General features: G+C 48.8%; 1 protein-coding gene across 1 annotated transcript in view; it reads right to left on the bottom strand.

The window, feature by feature from the left end:
* Positions 1-18,325, bottom strand: part of LOC142584535 (uncharacterized) — a 714,262-nt gene that overhangs the window by 235,050 nt on the left and 460,887 nt on the right. The window lies entirely within an intron of this gene.

Below are 18,325 nucleotides of genomic sequence, written 5' to 3'. Positions count from 1 at the left end.
CTGTGTCTTGGTGCAGCTGGCCCATTGCATGTGTGCAAGCTACGTTAGTTTGTAAATGTGAGGTCTGTCCTAAAAGCTCGAGCAGTTGGTAAAAAAAATAATCATTTATTAAACACTCAGATAAATTTTTTTGGAGTCATTCTTCAAAAAGAAGAAAAAAGGACTTTACTTATCCTGATGTTTTGCACAGCACGTCACCCCTGCCTGCCCCTTTTTGGTATTACAGTAGCTAGCAAATTTTTAAAGCGGAAGCTGTACTGGCCGCAAACTTGCAGTTTCACCGTGGTGGTGCTCCAGGGAGGCACATGACGTCACAACACTTGCCTCGGCACGGATATTTCTCTCTCTCGCTTCCTAGTCACTATTGAGCATGCACCACTAGTAGCACCGAGCCACAGGTGTTCTGCCTCTGCGTGGCGCTGCACCTTTCCGCCGCCGCCGCTTGGTGTGACGTCACACCGCGTTCCTTGTCATTGCGCTCGCCTCCGCTCGCTTCGTCAGCTGCGTCGCATGCCTGATAACATGTCGGAGGATTGAAAAGGAGAGCTCGCGTGCACTACAACCACACTTTAAATGGCAGTATGGACGGCGACAATTCTGATAAGCAGGAGGAGGCCTGCAATTGACATCGAAACGAGGTTAAGAGAAAACGAATTGCCCAGGAAACAGACGAACAGTGCACCGAACGACAGGCTAAACGCTGCAACATAGCTAGACAACCAGACTAACCTAGACTTGCAATCAAGATTAACCAAGGCTAACCATGCTATGCCTTAGCTTTCGCTACATATATTCTGACATAGCCAAGCTAAGCCACTGCCAATTTTTTTTTTTTCTCTAGCAATTACAAGGTTCCATTTTGCAAAAATTTGACACCATTACTGTTATTTTATTGACTGTCCCTATTTCACTTCTGCTTCAACTATCTTTTAATAAAATAATATGACTAATTATGACAAATACACCGTATTTGTATATTTGACTGTTTCATTTGATATTCTGTTTTTGAATATATGCTTTTTGGAAATTCTATTTTTCCACACAGGATATTTCACTGATTGGCTAAATGTCATTTGGTTACTTTAAGCATTACTTGATTGTGTTACTTTCTCGTGTGATGCTTATTCATATTAACACGCTAGCAGTAAGGGCTCTGCCAATGCACCCTCCTCACACCTGACGTCTCAACCTTCGGTGGCGCATCAGTATCAGGTCCGTGTCGTTCGGAAAGACTTCTATGATGCCTGGAGTAGGCAGACGTGACCGTAAGCTGTTTGGTGTACCTGCGTCTATACGCAACTCATGAATTCCCGGTAAGCGCTGAATGTATTTCTTTTTCTCATTTTCTTTTGTTTTTTCGTTCCACACTACTCTTAAGTGCTGTTCAATTTCGCCGAAAATATATTGTGTATCAGCCACGTTCATGGCCACATGCGTATGGGAGACTAAAACCACGATGTTAGCACGACTGAGAAATACTATGTAGTGCCACCTCTTGCGATCAGCAAAACCCATATTTCATGGATAATTCAAGCATGTTTTCAGGCACACAGTATCCTCTGGGCTCTAATTCTCCGAAATACGATGGCCTAACAGCCCGCAGGGTTATCTGACTGAGCTAGATTGGATGCTCGGTTGCCACAGTCAGATGTTCGAATCTTTATTTTTTTAATTTTTTTTCCTCAAGGTGAGAAACTTGAATTCAAGCCCCAAGTACACTACATCTCCAGCCTTGGAGTGCCACCTGACACCGGCAAACAATTCCCAGAGCAAGCCGGGCTACACTAATCCAAGTAAAACCAAATTAAGAGGACCCACTATGCTTGAAGATGACACTCCCTCACCAGAACAGAAATCGGCCTCCCTGGTACAGTATTCGGCCACTCCCTCCCAAATGACTCATTTGTCTAACCAATGGCCCTCAATCCCCAGCAGCTGCAGAGCATTTGACCAAGGTGGCGATCAGACCTGTAACGCAGCAGAGGGTGCTAAGAATTTCGGGACCTGGACAGGCCGCCAATGGAAACTGACCCTTGCAGCGTTTAACACCCGAACCCTCTCTAGTGAAGCTAGACTAGCAGGAGTCTTTGAGGGACTATCTGGCATCGTTTAGGATGTCATTGGCCTTAGTGAGGGTAGAAGAACTGGCGAGGTTTATACAAGGCTGACAAATGGCCACCTCCTCTGCTGTACAAGACTACCAGATAAGAAGCATTTCGGAGTAGGATTCCTCATCCATAAAGACCTAGCGGGCAACACTGATGAATTCTACCACATTAATGAGAGGCTAGCAGTAGTTGTAATCAAACTTAATAGGAGGTATAGATTAAAAGTAGTACAAGCCTACGATCTAACATCCAGTCATGATGATGAGGAAGTAGATCAGTTTTATAAATATGTTGAATTAGCGATGAGAAAAGTGCAAACTCAGTATACTGTAGCAATGGACGATTTCAATGTAAAAGTGGGGGAAAGAGCTCACTGGTGAACAACCAATTGGCAACTACGTCGTCGAGAGAAGAAATGCTGGTACAATTCGCAGAAAGGAATAAGCTGAGAATAATGAACACCCTTTTTAAGAAGCGCAGTAACAGAAAGTGGACCTGGAAAATCCCTAATGCTGAAACAAGAAATGAAATTGATTTCATACTTTCTGCCGATCCCAGCATATTGCAGAATGTAGAAGTGATAGGTAGGGTAAAGTGCAGTAATCATAGGTTAGTGAGCGCTGGGATTCACCTCAATTTGAAGAGAGAAAGAGTAAAATTGGTCGAGAAGAAACAGGTCAACCTGGAGGCAGTAAGGGTAAAAGCAGACAAATTCAGGCTGGTGCTTCCAAACAAATATGCAGCCTTAGAATATAGATGAAGATGACATAGAGGCAATGAATGAAGCTGTAACTAGGCTGGCTTTAGAGGCAGCAATTGTAGTGGGAGGCAAGGCACCAAGGCAACCAGTAGGTAAACTCCCCCAAGTAACAAAGGACCTAATAAAAAAGCTAGAAAGAATGAAAGCGTTCAACTCAAGAGATCGGATAGGATTCGCATAACTGTCAAAACTAATCGACAAGGAGAAAATAAGATATATTCGAAATTATAACGTTAAGAAACTGAGGAAGCAGTAAAAGATGGACGCAGCCTGAAATCAGTGAGAACGAAACTTGGCATCGGACAAACCAAGATGTATGCACTGAAAGATAAGCAGGGTAATATCATCAGCAATCTCGAAGATATAGTAAAAGCAGCAGAAAAATTCTATACTGACCTGTACAGTACCCAAAGCAGCTGCAATACCTCAATTCGAAGTAGTAATGAACACATTACAGAGGGTCCTTCTATAACCAGCGATGAAGTTAGAAGTGCCTTGGAAGACATGAAATGGGGAAAAGTGGCAGGAGAAGATGGAATAACAGTCAATTTAATCAAAGATGGACGAGACATAATGCTTGAAATACTGGCAGCCCTTTATACAAACTGCCTATCGACTTCAAGGGTCCCAGAAAACTGGAAGAATGCAAACATCATACTAATCCACATAAAGGGAGACGTTAAAGATTTGAAAAATTTTAGCTTACTCCCAGTATTATATAAAATATGCACCAAGATAATCTCCAATAGAATAGGGGCGACATTGGACTGTAGTCACCCCAGGGAACAGGCTGGCTTCAGGAACAGATACTTCACAATGGATCCATCCATGACATCCACGTCATTAACCAGGTAATCGAGAAATCCACAGAGCACAATCAGCCTTTATATATGGCTTTCACATATTACAAAAAGGCATTTGATTCAGTAGTGATACCAGCAGACATAGAGGCATTACATAATCAAGGAGTACAGACCACTTACGTAAATATCCTGGAAAATATCTACAGAGATTCCACAGCTACCCTAATTCTCCAAAAGTAGAAAGATACCTATAAAAAAGGGGTCAGACAAGGAGACGCAATCTCTCCAATGCTATTCACCATGTATATCATATGGACCGCAAATAAAGACAGGGACAGCGGAAGAGAACACACAAATGCAACAAGGGCGGTAACTTATGATATGCCATATGATAATAACATATGTTAATGTTAACATAGAATATGTTAACATAACATATGATAATATTGACGCAAGATGATTTCAAATTACTTGCGTCAGCCACTTCCTGCATCTGTCCAGCTGTTTACTGCCACCTGCGAAAGATAGCGGCAGTGAAGCGGGCAACACGGGCTCGCAAGGCACGCGCAATCGGAGCAACGTGCCATCAGCACGGGACACGAGAAAAGAAGAAGAGATGCGGGTCCCTTGCGAAAAGACTGTGGACGTTCTAGCGAGGCTCTCGTTTAGCTGTTTGTCGGGCACAAGTTCGCCCAAGGTAAATTGATTAAAGCACCGTCACTCAACTGTGCGTTACAAATCTGGTGGAGGTGCGGGGTAATGATTTCAAGCCCTTCTCAAGTCAGAGAAAGGAGCCCGGACTCACGACGACTTGGACCCATCGAGGTGACTCCTGTTCACCAACGCAGCAGTCATCGCCTACGTGGTGAGCCTCCCCTGAGTTTTCCCCTTTGCCGGTTTCTATCGGAGCATCAGCATCTGCTAGCGGAAACGCTACCGAGATGACGACTCAAACCACGCCAACTCACATCGTAGTCAACTCGACAATGACGCCAGAGCCTTTCCACGGCGACACATTTGAAGACGCAGAGGACTGGCTGGAACGCTTTGAGCGCGTTGCTGAGTTCAATGATGGAACGGAGAGCGCACACTACGGAATGTTCACTTCGCATTAGAGGACAGCGCTCGAACGTGGTTTGAAAACCACGAAGCGACGTTTCTGTCATGGGATGCTTTCCGACGGGAGTTGCTGGCAACTTACCCGAGTACCAACCACAGGGAGAGGGCCGAACCTGCCCTGCAAGCAAGAAACCAGCATAATAACGAAAGCGTGGCCATCTATGTAGAAGACACGTCCCGCTTATTCCACCGAGCTGATCCGAACATGAGCGAGGACAAGAAACTACGCCATCTAATGTGGGGCGTAAAACAGGAACTGTTTGCAGTGTTGCTTCGGAGCCCGCCGCGCACCGTTGCTGAGTTCCGTTCAGAGGCGACAAGAACGGAAAGCATGTTGCAACAGCGATCAAGAATGTACAACCGGGAGATGAACATCGCCTCTGTAGACACAGTTCCAGCCGTCTTTGGAAATAGTGTGAAGATCATACGAGAGCTCGTGTGATCTGTAGTGCGAGAAGAGCTCCAGCGACTACAGCTTGACCAGAACGCTCCAACGCCCTATTCGCTGGCAGACCTGGTTTGTGAAGAGGTCAGACAGGTGGTCCGGGAACCACAGCTCAGTGCGCAGCCCTAAGCGCCACGACTGCGCCAGCCGAGCGTCCCATTTGCCGATGTGCTGCAGCAAACTCCCACACGTGCTGACGTCGCCGCCACTTCCATTATGAATAGCTCGATGCCTCGAACTACGCTGCCGCCACCCGAGAGAAGATTCAGGAAGGCTGATGTATGGCGCACTCCTGACAGAATACCCCTCTGCTACCACTGTGGGGAGGCTGGCCACCTGTACAGAATGTGCCACTATTGCCAGGCAGGGCTTCGGGGCTTTCCGGTGAATGCACCTTGCCCCCGAAATGGTGAGCGTCCATCGGAAATCGAAGAGTACCTGTCCACTCGTCAGAGCTCCCCATACACCTACCAGCAACACCAACCTCGATCAGCAGCACCGTTTAGGCATCGGTCACCGAGCCCCTGCCCGTCTTCAAGCTTCAAGCTCCCCGAGACGCCGTTCACAGAGCCCGCTTCGGGAAAACTAGAGTCAGCGACCTCAGGAGGTAAGGTCGCTGCTGACGCGAAAAGACAAGAACCTCCATCGATGGCTCCGAGCAACGACGAGGGACTCAGAAACCAGTGCCGTAAGAGCGACGTTGCCTCCGATTTACGTGTGTTCATTGACGGCTACGAAGTGAATGCGTTAGTGGATACAGGTGCACATTACTCGGTAATAAGTAGCGAGCTTGCCAGGAAACTGAAGAAAGTGCTCACTCCTTGGAAAGGGTTACAAGTTCGCACCACAGGAGGACACCTCATCGACCCCACTGGCAAGTGCACGGCTAGAATAGGAATACGAGGCTTCACGTACGTCGCTAGCTTTATTGTCCTTCCCGAGTGCTAAGAGACTTGATTATTGGCATGGACTTCTTGCAGGATAATGGCGCTGTAATTAACTTGCGGGAATCATGTGTTTCCTTTTCAACAAAGCACGCTGTCGCAGCATTCAACACAGAAGAAAAATTCGACTCCCTTTACATTGCCGATGACGACGTGATGCGTCCTCCTAGATCCAGCGTAGCCGTTGCAGTAAGAAGCGACACGTTCAGTGACTACGAAGGAATTGCAGACAGCAGCACCAGTCTCCTACTCGAAAAAGGGATCTGCATGGCAAGAGGGTCTGTTCAGCTGCGTGGTGGATGTGCCAACGTTTTCCTCACTATTTGGAAATGAGGTGCAACATGTCGCGAAGGGAACCGTTATTGCCAGCCTTAATAACTTCGTCCAAGTTATAGACCTGAACATTCCAGAAAGTTCAACATCGAAATCCCAAGATGTGGATTCTGTCCTTGTGGCCATCGACATCGAACCAGGTCTATCGCCCAGACAGAAGGAGCAAATAGAGGCCCTCGTAAGAGAGTTTGCCGAATGTTTTTCAATGTCATCCAAAGTCCGGCGGACATCTATTGCTAAACATCGGATAAATGTTGACGAATCAGTGAGGCCTATTTGCCAGCGTCCCTACCGAGTGTCACCAAAAGAGAGAAAAGCCATTGGAAGTCAAGTTAAGGAAATGCTTGAAGACGACGTAATTCAGTCATGAGCAAGTTCGTGGGTGTCGCCTGTGGTACTTGTAAAGAAAAAGGACCAGGCCTTGCGCTTCTGCATTGATTATCGAAAGCTGAGCGCCGTCACATAGCGAGATGTGTACCCACTTCCAAGAATCGATGACACTCTAGATAGACAACGAGATGCCAAATTCTTTTCCTCCCTGGACCTCAAAAGCGGCTACTGGCAGATAGAAGTGAACGAACGAGATCGTGAAAAGACAGCGTTTGTGATGCCAGACAGACTATATGAGTTCAAAGTGCTTCCATTCGGCCTTTGTTCCGCACCTGCCACATTTCAGCGGATGATGGACACTGTGCTCACCGGTCTGAAATGGCAAACCTGTCTCGTTTATCTTGACGATGTTTTGGTTTTTTCTACCACCTTCGAGCACCATGTAGAACGACTGAGGGCTGTGATGGAAGCTATTAGATCAGCAGGTCTGACGATACAACCGCAGAAATGTCAAATCGGCTTTCGCGAGCTTCTTTTCCTCGGTCATGTCATCAGTACAGAAGGCATTCGCCCAGACCCTCAGAAGACTGCGGCAGTGGAGAAATTTCCAAAACCAACCGACAAAAAGGCTGTTAGGCGATTTTTAGGACTTTGCGCCTACTACAGACGCTTCGTCAAAAATTTTTCAAGGGTCGCCGAACCACTAACGCGGCAAACAAAGGAAGACGCGCCTTTTGTCTGGTTGAATGAGCAGGAAGATGCGTTCAATGAGCTCCGAAAGCATCTTCAGAACCACCCAGTTCTAGCCCGTTTCGACGAAGAAGCCGAAACTGATATTCACACAGACGCAAGCAATTTAGGCCTCGGTGCCGTCCGCATTCAGTGGCAAAACGAAGAGGAACGAGTCACTGCGTATGCTAGTCGAACACTTTCGAAGGCGAACTACTCAGTGACAGAAAAAGAATGCCTCGCGGTGATATGGGCCATCAGCAACTTTAGACCCTACTTATATGGCCGACCATTCCGAGCTATCAGCGACCATCATTCGTTGTGCTGGCTGGCGAATCTCAAAGATCCATGTGGACGGCTGGCAAGATGAGTTTACGGCTGCAGGAATACGATATAACGGTCGTATACATGTCCGGTCACAAGCACAGTGATGCTGATTGCTTGTCACATGCACCGATTGAATACACGGAATCTACGCTTAGGGAAAATGAACAGGATTGCCCGTTCCTAGGAGCTGTGACAACATCACGAATGGCTCAGCATCAGCAATCCGACGCGGAGTTACACCTGCTGATTGGTTACCTAGAAGGACATCCTGTCAACATTCCACGAGCTTTTGTCCGCAGCTTGCCGTTGTTCATCCTGAGAAATAATGTCCTGTACAAAAGAAATGTTGAACATAGTGCGGGGACATTTCTGCTCGTCATACCTTCAAAGTTACGACTCGAGATATTGGAAGCATGCCACGACGACCCATCAGCAGGACATTTAGAAGTGAGCAGAACATTCGCTCACATCCGCATGAAGTATTACTGGCCAAAGTTATTGAATTCTGTGCAACACCACGTAAGAACCTGTCGGGACTGCCAAAGACGTAAAATACCACCACTCAAGCCAGCAGGTCTCCTACAACCGATACAGCCACCGGAAACTCCATTCGCACAAGTGGGAATCGACTTACTTGGCCCCTTTCCCACATCGTCATTAGGAAAGCGTTGGATCGTAGTTGCACCTGACTACCTAACTCGGCACGCCGAGACAGGGTGTCTTGCCGAGGGAACGGCCAGTGAAGTAGCTGATTTTTTCGTCACTAACATAGTATGGCGTGGCGCTCCTAAAGTTCTCATCACCGACCGAGGAACCATATTTATTGCCCATTTGACACAGGCCATCATGAAATTGACGCACACCAGTCACCGAAAAACCACCCCATATCATCCGCAGACAAACGGGCTGACTGAACGACTGAACAGAACGCTGACTGATATGTTGTCAATATACGTGGACATGGAGCACCGAACATGGGACAGGATACTACCGTACGCAACGTTCGCATACAATACCGCTGTGCAAGAGACTACTCAAATGACACCTTTCCAACTCGTTTTTGGCCGGACCATCACCACAACCTTAGATGCAATGCTACCAGTAGATGAGACCTTCGAAAATGACAATGACGTAAACGACTTCACACAAAAGGCCGAAGAAGCACGGCAGCTGGCGTGACACCGCATTCAGCAGCAGCAGCAAACCGATGCGGACCGATACAATTTACGACAAAGAGACGTTCAGTGTGCACCTGGAGACAAAGTATGGGTGTGGACTCCCGTACGGATGCGCGGCCTATCCGAGAAGCTTCTTGGTCGTTATTTTGGCCCGTATAGGATAATTCGCTGAATTAGTCCATTGATTTATGAAGTTGCTCCAGAAGGTCAAGTAAGTTCATCACGACGGCGGCATGGAACACAAATCGCTCATGTCGTCCGAATGAAACCGTACTACGACAGACAATATCTGCTTCTGCCTGCAACCATTGCGAATGACAACCTAGAAACCACCGCCTTCTGTGTAAGCATCGGGATGATGCCCTCTTGGAAGGGTCTGCCAGCACCATTTAGGTATCATTCGAAACCTCACGTTTCTGGCTTCTTTTATTCGTCAGTCGACAACATTGCCAGCATTGTGGTCACGAAAAAAAAAACAAGAGCAATGAAATTCGCCATGCACGCTACTATTGGCCACTCTTGAGCATGTGACCAAGAGGGCCAGTGATGATTGGCTCCAAGGGCTACGAGCGCTTAAACGATGAAACCAGCTGCCATTTTTCTTAGTCTCGCGACTGCGACCCTGGATATGCTGCCGGTCCGACAAAGTTTCGTTCCGTGAATCGTTAAGGGCAGAAACTTGCAAGATGCAATAAACTTCCGAAAGCGATTCCATTGTCACAGTTGGCACAGGATACCCGGAGGCTCGCCGCTGAAGTCGTACCACCCCCGAACGTCGATGCCTCAACTGCTCTGCCAGATCACGCATATCCTCACACCAGTTACACTTGCATAAGAATTTAACACGGCAGTCATAATTGAAGAGAAAAAGGATAAGATAAGAGCACATGAGCAAGCTACGCTCGACAAAATTGCATCTACGACGGCCACAGAGTGAAAGATTCAGCGTTTTGTTGAAGATCCGACTGCTGATAGTGTAACAGCCTCGGTCACGAAGCCTGCTGCTCCATACATTGTAGTCGGACTTGCAGCAGTCAACAATCTCGGTGTTTTCTCATGCAATACTTGCAGTGGTTCTGCATAGCTGGTGCAGAGCGATCAGGATTACCGTCTCACTACTAAACTGACTGTGGTATGCGAGATCTGCGATGAAGTTGCATTGGGATGGAGCTCGCAGGAAAGTGTGGGCCCGAAAACATGTGATCCTTTTAAAGTGAATGTGAATGTACTCGCAGTGCGCGGGCTATGTTGTCAACCGGCAATGGCCAAATAGCAATGAATTAAACATAGTGCCTACTGATGGCTTTCGGTGCCATTTTTTCAAACTTTCTTACAGTCTATCAGTTGTGAAATGTTTTTGTTGTTTTTTCAAAACCACAATTTTGATGATGATGCCAAATTGGAGGTGCATTATCTCTGCTTCCACTTGGGCTATAACTGTAATTATGCGTAATCTGAAGTGAAGGCGCTAAAACAACGGTTGTGGGGTTTCCGGCTCTCGCGGTGGTTGTGTGGAGCCATTGCGTTGTGTTGCCGGGGGCTCCGTGTCCCTCTCCTCCTTGCCTGGACGGGGTGGCAGCGGGTCATAAAACACTGTCGCTCTGCTGTCATCCCGCCCACGCGAGGGTCAACAGGCTTTCGCCATTGGCTAACATTTTGGCGGGATTCGGGCCCTGCTTGCGTGCACTCCGGGTAAGCGCGCGCAAGACGGGCGCCCGGGGAGACCACATCAGGGCGTCTGAAGGTGCGTACGTGTTCCTCTCTGCCGGTGGCGGCCCCCTTTGTCCGCCGCCCGTCGGGGTCCCGGCCTCGGCGGGCACACGCGCACTCTTCCGTCGTCTCGATGTCCTGAGGCAGCGTCTGCCGATCGTGCCCCCATCTGTTCGTCTGTCGTTTCTCTCTATCTCCCTTTTCTCTGCTGTGGGGGCGCACGATGGCAGGCGCTGACCGAAGGATAGGCAACTTCTTACTGTTGGGGTTCTTTGTTCCTCGTTTCTTTGTTCTCTCTCTGTCCCGGTGCGCCATTAGCGGCCACCGGCGACCATTCGACCATGTTTTGTGTAATTAGATTCAGATTCGGACGTGACGCTAAAACGTGTGTTTGTATTGACTCCCAGTTTAATAAATGTACTTTCTGTCTTCTCGAGAGCTTTGCCTAGGGTCTCCCTTGCTGCGCGCGCGGTCTCGCCTTCCCCTAAGCTGTGGGGCCGGCGGGGCGCTTACGCGCGCAGCTGCGCGTCGGCACACGGAGCGGGCCGGAGCAGGCGCGGACGCACGGTGCCCTGCGCGCGCGGCGGCTCGGAGTGCTCGAACCCGCGGTGGTCGTTCGCCGCGCGCGGAATCGGAGCATGCGCGCCGTGAGCGTCGCGGGTGAAGACCACAAACTGGCGCCCAACGTGGGGTCAGGGGCCTAATCAGCCTCTGGCCGAGTGTCCGGGCCGCTGCGTTGCTGAGGTTGCGTTGCGAACGCGCTTTGTTAACCGAGCCATGTCTCTCCCTCGTGTGCCGAATTCCTGTATTTTCCTCTCGCTCTTTCTGTCATACCTTGCCTCAGTAAAAGTAGCGTGGTAAGCGTATCGGACAACCGCTTCGAAGTTCCGTGCTGCGAAGCGCGGACGAGGAAAGGAATCAAGTGGCCGCCGAGATGCTGCAGTCGTCATCGATTGTGGAGACCATGCGTGGCCGGAGGTCTCGCTGATTCGTACCGGGAGGGCTGACTTTTCCATCCTTCCATCTGCTCAACGATTCGGGGAGTCCGACGGATTTTCGTGGGTCTCTAGCATCATTGCCATTCTGGCGGCTGCTAATTGCGCGGACTGCTCGGGTACAGTGCCTCTGAGGCCGGCTAACTCTGCAGAAATATGCGGTTTTGCTATTGTTGGCGTGGCTCAGTGGCTTGCCCGGCAGTTCGCAGTTGATGCGCGCCTTTCCTAGCAAAATTCAAGCTGTGATAGCTGACGCACTATTAATGTGCCCTCTGCCACCGAAATTCTCCATTTAGGCAGACTGCTTAGTGGTGGTGCCTTCTGCACCATCAATTGAGGGGCAAAACTGGCAGCGCAATGGCCGAGCGGAGACAAAGACCACAAAACAAGCCAGCTCCGCGAAGAGGCAAGCGCCCCGGGCATCCCACCGTCACGCGCGCAGAAGGAGACGCTCCCCCGCAACCCCGCGGCGATGACATGGAGGACAGCCCGGGTGGCAAGCCAGCCGGGGGAACGAAACCAGCCACCCCCACTAGGGTGACGGAATCGTCTTTTTGTATTTTTTTCAAACGGCCCGAAGAGCGCCGAAGGGACCGCAGAGTGACCCGTTTGTAAATACGTAATTGTAAATAGTTCTTCGAAGGCCTCAGAGAGGCGGAGCGCCGAAACGTGGCTGGTAATTGCACGGGCGCGGGCGCCGTAGCTTGTATTGCAACGGGCGCGCGGGGCCAGATACAGCGTGTGTCGCTGTTGCCCCGGGTGGGTTCGCTCTGCGGGGTCACAACGAGCTCGGCGAATGAAGATCGCGTGCCACCCGCTAACACTGCAATGTGGAAGCTGCGTTTAAGGTGGTAACCCCAGGTGCCGGAGAAACGCGATTTAGCGCCACTCCGGCATGTATCGCACGGTCATCAGAGCGCCAAGGTTTTCGTTAAAATCGATTCGCGCTGTGACTTGGCCCGGCGCGGAGCGACTCTTCGTCTATCGCCGAACCTTCCACGTCTGTTCATCACATAGACATCGCGTATTCGAAGTCAATTTTGATTGGTGCCGCGGATGGACAGTGTGCGTCCGTGGAAGGAATTTCCGCTAGCGTCGAAGTCGTATGTCATCGTGCTAGTGAAGACCATGTTTACTGTGTCCGGCTGAACTCAGACGGAGTAACCATTTATACTGAGATGAGGCATGCCTATGGGTATCCACAACTTTGGATCAGCTACCCATTTCTCTTCAAAAAGCTCTCAGCTATCCACTTTGCTGCAATCAAGCAGGCTGCTATCCGTCTTTCTCTGTCCTTGTTTTCCCTTTGTTCAGTGTTTTTTCGTTACACTACTTGTTTCTCTGTGTCTTACCTAGCCGTCTTCGTTTTGCTTTTATGTATGTGTTTCCTTAGGTATGGTTCGTGTTGCTTTTATGTTAGTCATCTATTTCTATCTATGTGTTTTGCGTTTTGAGAGTGTTTCGCGTGTGTCTTCGCTGCCGTGTTGTGTCAACGGGTGATGTCTACCTGGATCGAAGCCTGGCGACGGCGGGGCTGTGGATCGGGCTGTGCGGTCACGAAGATTGGCGCGGATCATGGCTGTACCATGGAGCGGACACCGCCAGAAGCACCGGCACCAGAGGCCGCTGCCGGACGCCGTTGAAGAGGCTTGGAGTCGCACGCGTGGCATGCGGGCTTTGTTCGTGCTCACCGGAGATATTTAACGCGGACATTCTCGGTACATCTTCTTAACCGTTTGTTATTCTCTTGTGTTTTGATTGATTGTATAGGCCAACGTTTTGTCATTTTCCCTTGTCCGCGTTTGTGTCCGAATGCCATTATGTCTCTAAGCGTTTGTCTTTTATTGTTGCTCTTACATTTTCTTCTGTGGATGCTTTTATTGTGCATGTTCGCGTTAAAGCGTGGGTCGTGTGGGCTTTCTTTTGTGTTGCTGTTGTATACCTCAGACGTCCCTATTTAATTTATTCTAATAGCTTGCTTTTCTTCCTTTAATGTCTTTTTGATTTATCTTTTGGGGACTGGTGATTTTAGGTTCAAACTGCCAATGGATAGCCCCGGGTATTGGCAATGTAATGACTATTTCTTTGTTCTTTGTTTTCTTTTCTTCTTTGGCTGACATCGGAGCCACCAGCCTTGCATTGGTAGGGAGCATTTAAGGAGGGAGGGATGTGGGGTTTCCGGCTCTCGCGGTGGTTGTGTGGAGCCATTGCGTTGTGTTGCCGGGGGCTCCGTGTCCCTCTCCTCCTTGCCTGGACGGGGTGGCAGCGGGTCATAAAACACTGTCGCTCTGCTGTCATCCCGCCCACGCGAGGGTCAACAGGCTTTCGCCATTGGCTAACATTTTGGTGGGATTCGGGCCCTGCTTGCGTGCACTCCGGGTAAGCGCGCGCAAGACGGGCACCCGGGGAGACCACATCAGGGCGTCTGAAGGTGCGTACGTGTTCCTCTCTGCCGGTGGCGGCCCCCTTTGTCCGCCGCCGGCCGATGGTTACTTCGGCTCGTCGGGGTCCCGGCCTCGGCGGGCGCACGCGCACTCTTCCGTCGTCTCGATGTCCTGAGGCAGCGTCTGCCGATCGTGCCCCCATCTGTTCGTCTGTCGTTTCTCTCTATCTCCCTTTTCTCTGCTGTGGGGGCGCACGATGGCAGGCGCTGACCGAAGGATAGGCAACTTCTTACTGTTGGGGTTCTTTGTTCCTCGTTTCTTTGTTCTCTCTCTGTCCCGGTGCGCCATTAGCGGCCACCGGCGACCATTCGACCATGTTTTGTGTAATTAGATTCAGATTCGGACGTGACGCTAAAACGTGTGTTTGTATTGACTCCCAGTTTAATAAATGTACTTTCTGTCTTCTCGAGAGCTTTGCCTAGGGTCTCCCTTGCTGCGCGCGCGGTCTCGCCTTCCCCTAAGCTGTGGGGCCGGCGGGGCGCTTACGCGCGCAGCTGCGCGTTGGCACACGGAGCGGGCCAGAGCAGGCGCGGACGCGCGGTGCCCTGCGCGCGCGGCGGCTCGGAGTGCTCGAACCCGCGGTGGTCGTTCGCCGCGCGCGGAATCGGAGCGTGCGCGCCGTGAGCGTCGCGGGTGAAGACCACACGGTGTACAAAGAAAGAATACACACCGTCATTTTAGCGCCTTAACTTCAGATCATGCTTAACCAACACGCCCAACGATCCATCCTAACGATGTAATTCTGCTTTTCGCGGAAAAGCAAAGCTTAGTAGAATGCAAATTTACGAAATAACGTTGTTGCATTTATTAGAAAATTTTCATAAAATGTTTCTTGTCTTCGCAGTTAGGTGGATTTATTTCAGTGAAGTTTGCAATGTTCTCATTTGATATAAAATTGGGTTAGAACACCATACTTGCTAATTCACACTTTTGTTAGTTCCAGATCACTTTCGTATGCCAATATTTATTATGCCATATATAGCACACCTTTGGGCAAATTGTGTAATAAAGCTGAATTTCTTGAATTTCTGGAAAGTTATTTACTCTGCAAGAAAACTGGTTGTATGTTTAAAACTAGCACATTAAAATACATAAACTCAGCAAGTTCAATCAAAATCGATCTAAAATTTAAAGAAAGTTTGGACGATGCTTAAACTTTGCCTTTAAGAGTGGAATGCGATAGCATTCAAAGATCCCCGACTGCTTCGGAGCTGAGCACCATCTGGAAGCCCTTCAACCAAGCGGGCGCGCTGCTCCGTGGACTCGGATATTTCTGCGCCGGCGTGCACAAATGGTGGACGCTGTCTCCTGTCTATTCATTGTAGAAATGCTGGGAAAGGGGTTTGTTTAAATTTTTGTGGAACAGAATTGTGTTTTCTCGTATATTAAAATTACAATCCGAGAGCTATCATGTCTGTAGCTTGTGTGGCAGTCATAGTTTACGATTTTTTCGCATATTTTAGCTAGAGAAATTCTATTATTTCAGTGAATTCCTTGCATCACACTAACGGACTGGGTATGTGTGGTTCAAAACTTTTTTTCGATGCAACATCTGACACCGGACGCTGGATGGCAATGCCAAATTTTCTGCGACATGGGCTCCTTAACACTCTTGCGTTAAATGTTTTCAGGCACAGGGTCCTCTGCTTAAGAGAAAGTAATGGAGCTTGGCAGGTCATGTAATGCGTAGGTTAGATAACAAGTGAACCATTAGGGTTACAGAATGGGTTCCAAGAGAAGGGAACCACAGCCGAGGACGGCAGAAAACTAGGTGGGGTGATGAGATTAGCAAATTCGCAGGTGCTAGGTGCAATCGATTGGCGCAGGACATGGGTAATTGGAGATCACGGGGAGAGGCTTCGTCCTGCAGTCGACATAAAATAGGCTGATGATGATCATGTTAAGGGCCCTGTGTCGCAGAAAATCAGGCGTCGGCGTCCCACGCCCGGCATGCCGTGTCTGGCATTCAGCGTCTGACGTTGCTTCAGCAAAAAGAATTTCAAACCACGCATACCCAATCACCTGCCCGCCATGTGCCGCAAAGATGTTACTGAACAAATTGAATTTCTCAAAGCAAAGCGCATCAGAAAAATAGTAAAGTACGACTTGCACACAACGTACAGACATGACAGCATTGGATTGTAACTTGAATATGCCAGAAAACATAATTCTGTTACACTGAAACTCAAACATAAACCACTCCTAACGCGATAGCATTAGGAGCGGCGTGGCCGCCTCGGTTCCTTGCACACCATCAAAAAAAGAACCACAAAGCCTGCCTTCGTGCATAGCGTTTGCCGCCAGCGTTTCTCGGTGAACGTTACGGTTACATAAGCTGCAGTTGCTGGAAAGCGTGAGAAGCACGCGGGGATATTTATTTTATTTTATTTATTTATTTTTATCATACCCTCAGCGCCAGAGGCATCATAGAAGGGAGTGGCACAAAAGAAAATGTGGAACATAGAAAGTAAACAAAAGACAGACATTATTATGAATAAAACAATGCTAGAATACAAGAGGTTTCTTTCTATACAATGTTAGCTGCTGTGTCACAAAAAAGAATTTCCTGGTTATACAGTAAAACCTCGTTAACCCGTACCCGCTTAAACAGTAGTTTAGTTTTAAAAGTAGTAAAGTCAAATCCCCGACTCAGCGGCCATTGAGCATAATGTGTTTTGTATACGCATAAACCGTACCAGCTTATTGCGTACGCATCGGTTAAAATTTAGCGTTTCCACTTTTCATCGCTCAAACACGGCGGTGCGTCATCTCCATCGGGTGGCCCGGCAGAACAACAAGCCTCAGAGATTGGAACAACGGCCTCCACGCACCCTGTGCGTTTGCGCGTGAAGCCACCATCAACATCATTTCGACGCCGTGCCAGAGAGCGTTGTGGCGTCGTGTTAGTGAGGACTCATGTCATGCCAAAGCTCGGATAAAAAAGACGCCGGGTGCTCAGCATAGAAGAAAAATTAGACATCATCCGTGCTATCGAGTGTGACAAGAAGTCGGCGCTGGCATGCGACAGGGATCTGCTGTTGACTATGGTGTATGGCATTTGGAATGCAAAGAAGTTGCTTGACAGCACTGCTGCGACCACGAAGAGATGTCGGCTATGAGGTTCGAATTTCCGCTATCGTTGCCTCTCTTGTTGACGAAGTGTCGGCTAGCGACAGTGATGAGGACGACACGGAAAGTGACAGCACGGGCGATTCAGGCCCGACAGTGGCAGAAGCTGTGTGTTACGTCAGCCTCAAGAATGCAATCGTCGCAACGAGAACAGAGGCGTGATAACGTAACTCTATTCCACACGAAAAGTATTCCAAACTCCGGCACCCGGCAATGAAAAAGGCGGCCCGGGACTTCTGCAGCACTACTGCGCGCGTGCACGAAGAATAGGTAACGCCAATGAGGAATCTGCCATGCCAGTGTTTGCCGAGAAGAGGGGGCTCGCTGAAAAGCTGACACGCAGCTTCAGTAAGTTTGAAGCCGCTGTTGTCGTGCTAGGCCGCCGCGGCATTAAACGAAAATGACACTTTTGTCGCGCGAAGTGAATAAATACTGTATGTTTTTTTTTTCCCCCTTTCATCGCACCCTCTCTCAGTTCCATTTTCGACAGGTAAGTTGGCGATCTCATGCTATTTTGGTTAAACAGTACTATGGTTTAGTGCGTACTTTTTCCGAGCTTCGGTGAACTACGGTTTAACGAGGTTTCACTGTACAATGTTAGCTACAGTTTCACGAAAAAGGCTGGTATGAGTAATATTTACAAGGGGGAATTATCAGGGGGAAGGTGATTCCAATCTATACATGTGCAAGGGAAAAAGGAGTGGGAAAAATGCTTTGTGTGGCATATATAGGTCGCAACTTTATGACAGTGATCAACACACTGTGATATATAATGGAGTCATGTAAAGAATTGCGTGTGCAGTGTAGGATGATGATAAATGCTATGAAGGAGTGCTTGACGTGCAATTCTACGTCGAACAGACAGCAAAGAAAGATTAAGATTATATTTCATGGAGGAAATGCTCACAGGTCTATTATAATAAGAAAAGATAAATTGGACCAAGTTATTCTGAACAAGTTCTAAAGCCATT

Source organism: Dermacentor variabilis, chromosome 6 (genome assembly GCF_050947875.1).
Source record: "Dermacentor variabilis isolate Ectoservices chromosome 6, ASM5094787v1, whole genome shotgun sequence".
Classification (NCBI taxonomy): domain Eukaryota; kingdom Metazoa; phylum Arthropoda; class Arachnida; order Ixodida; family Ixodidae; genus Dermacentor; species Dermacentor variabilis.
Note: the sequence above shows the minus strand (reverse complement) of the source record. Positions and strands in the feature narration are given on the sequence as shown.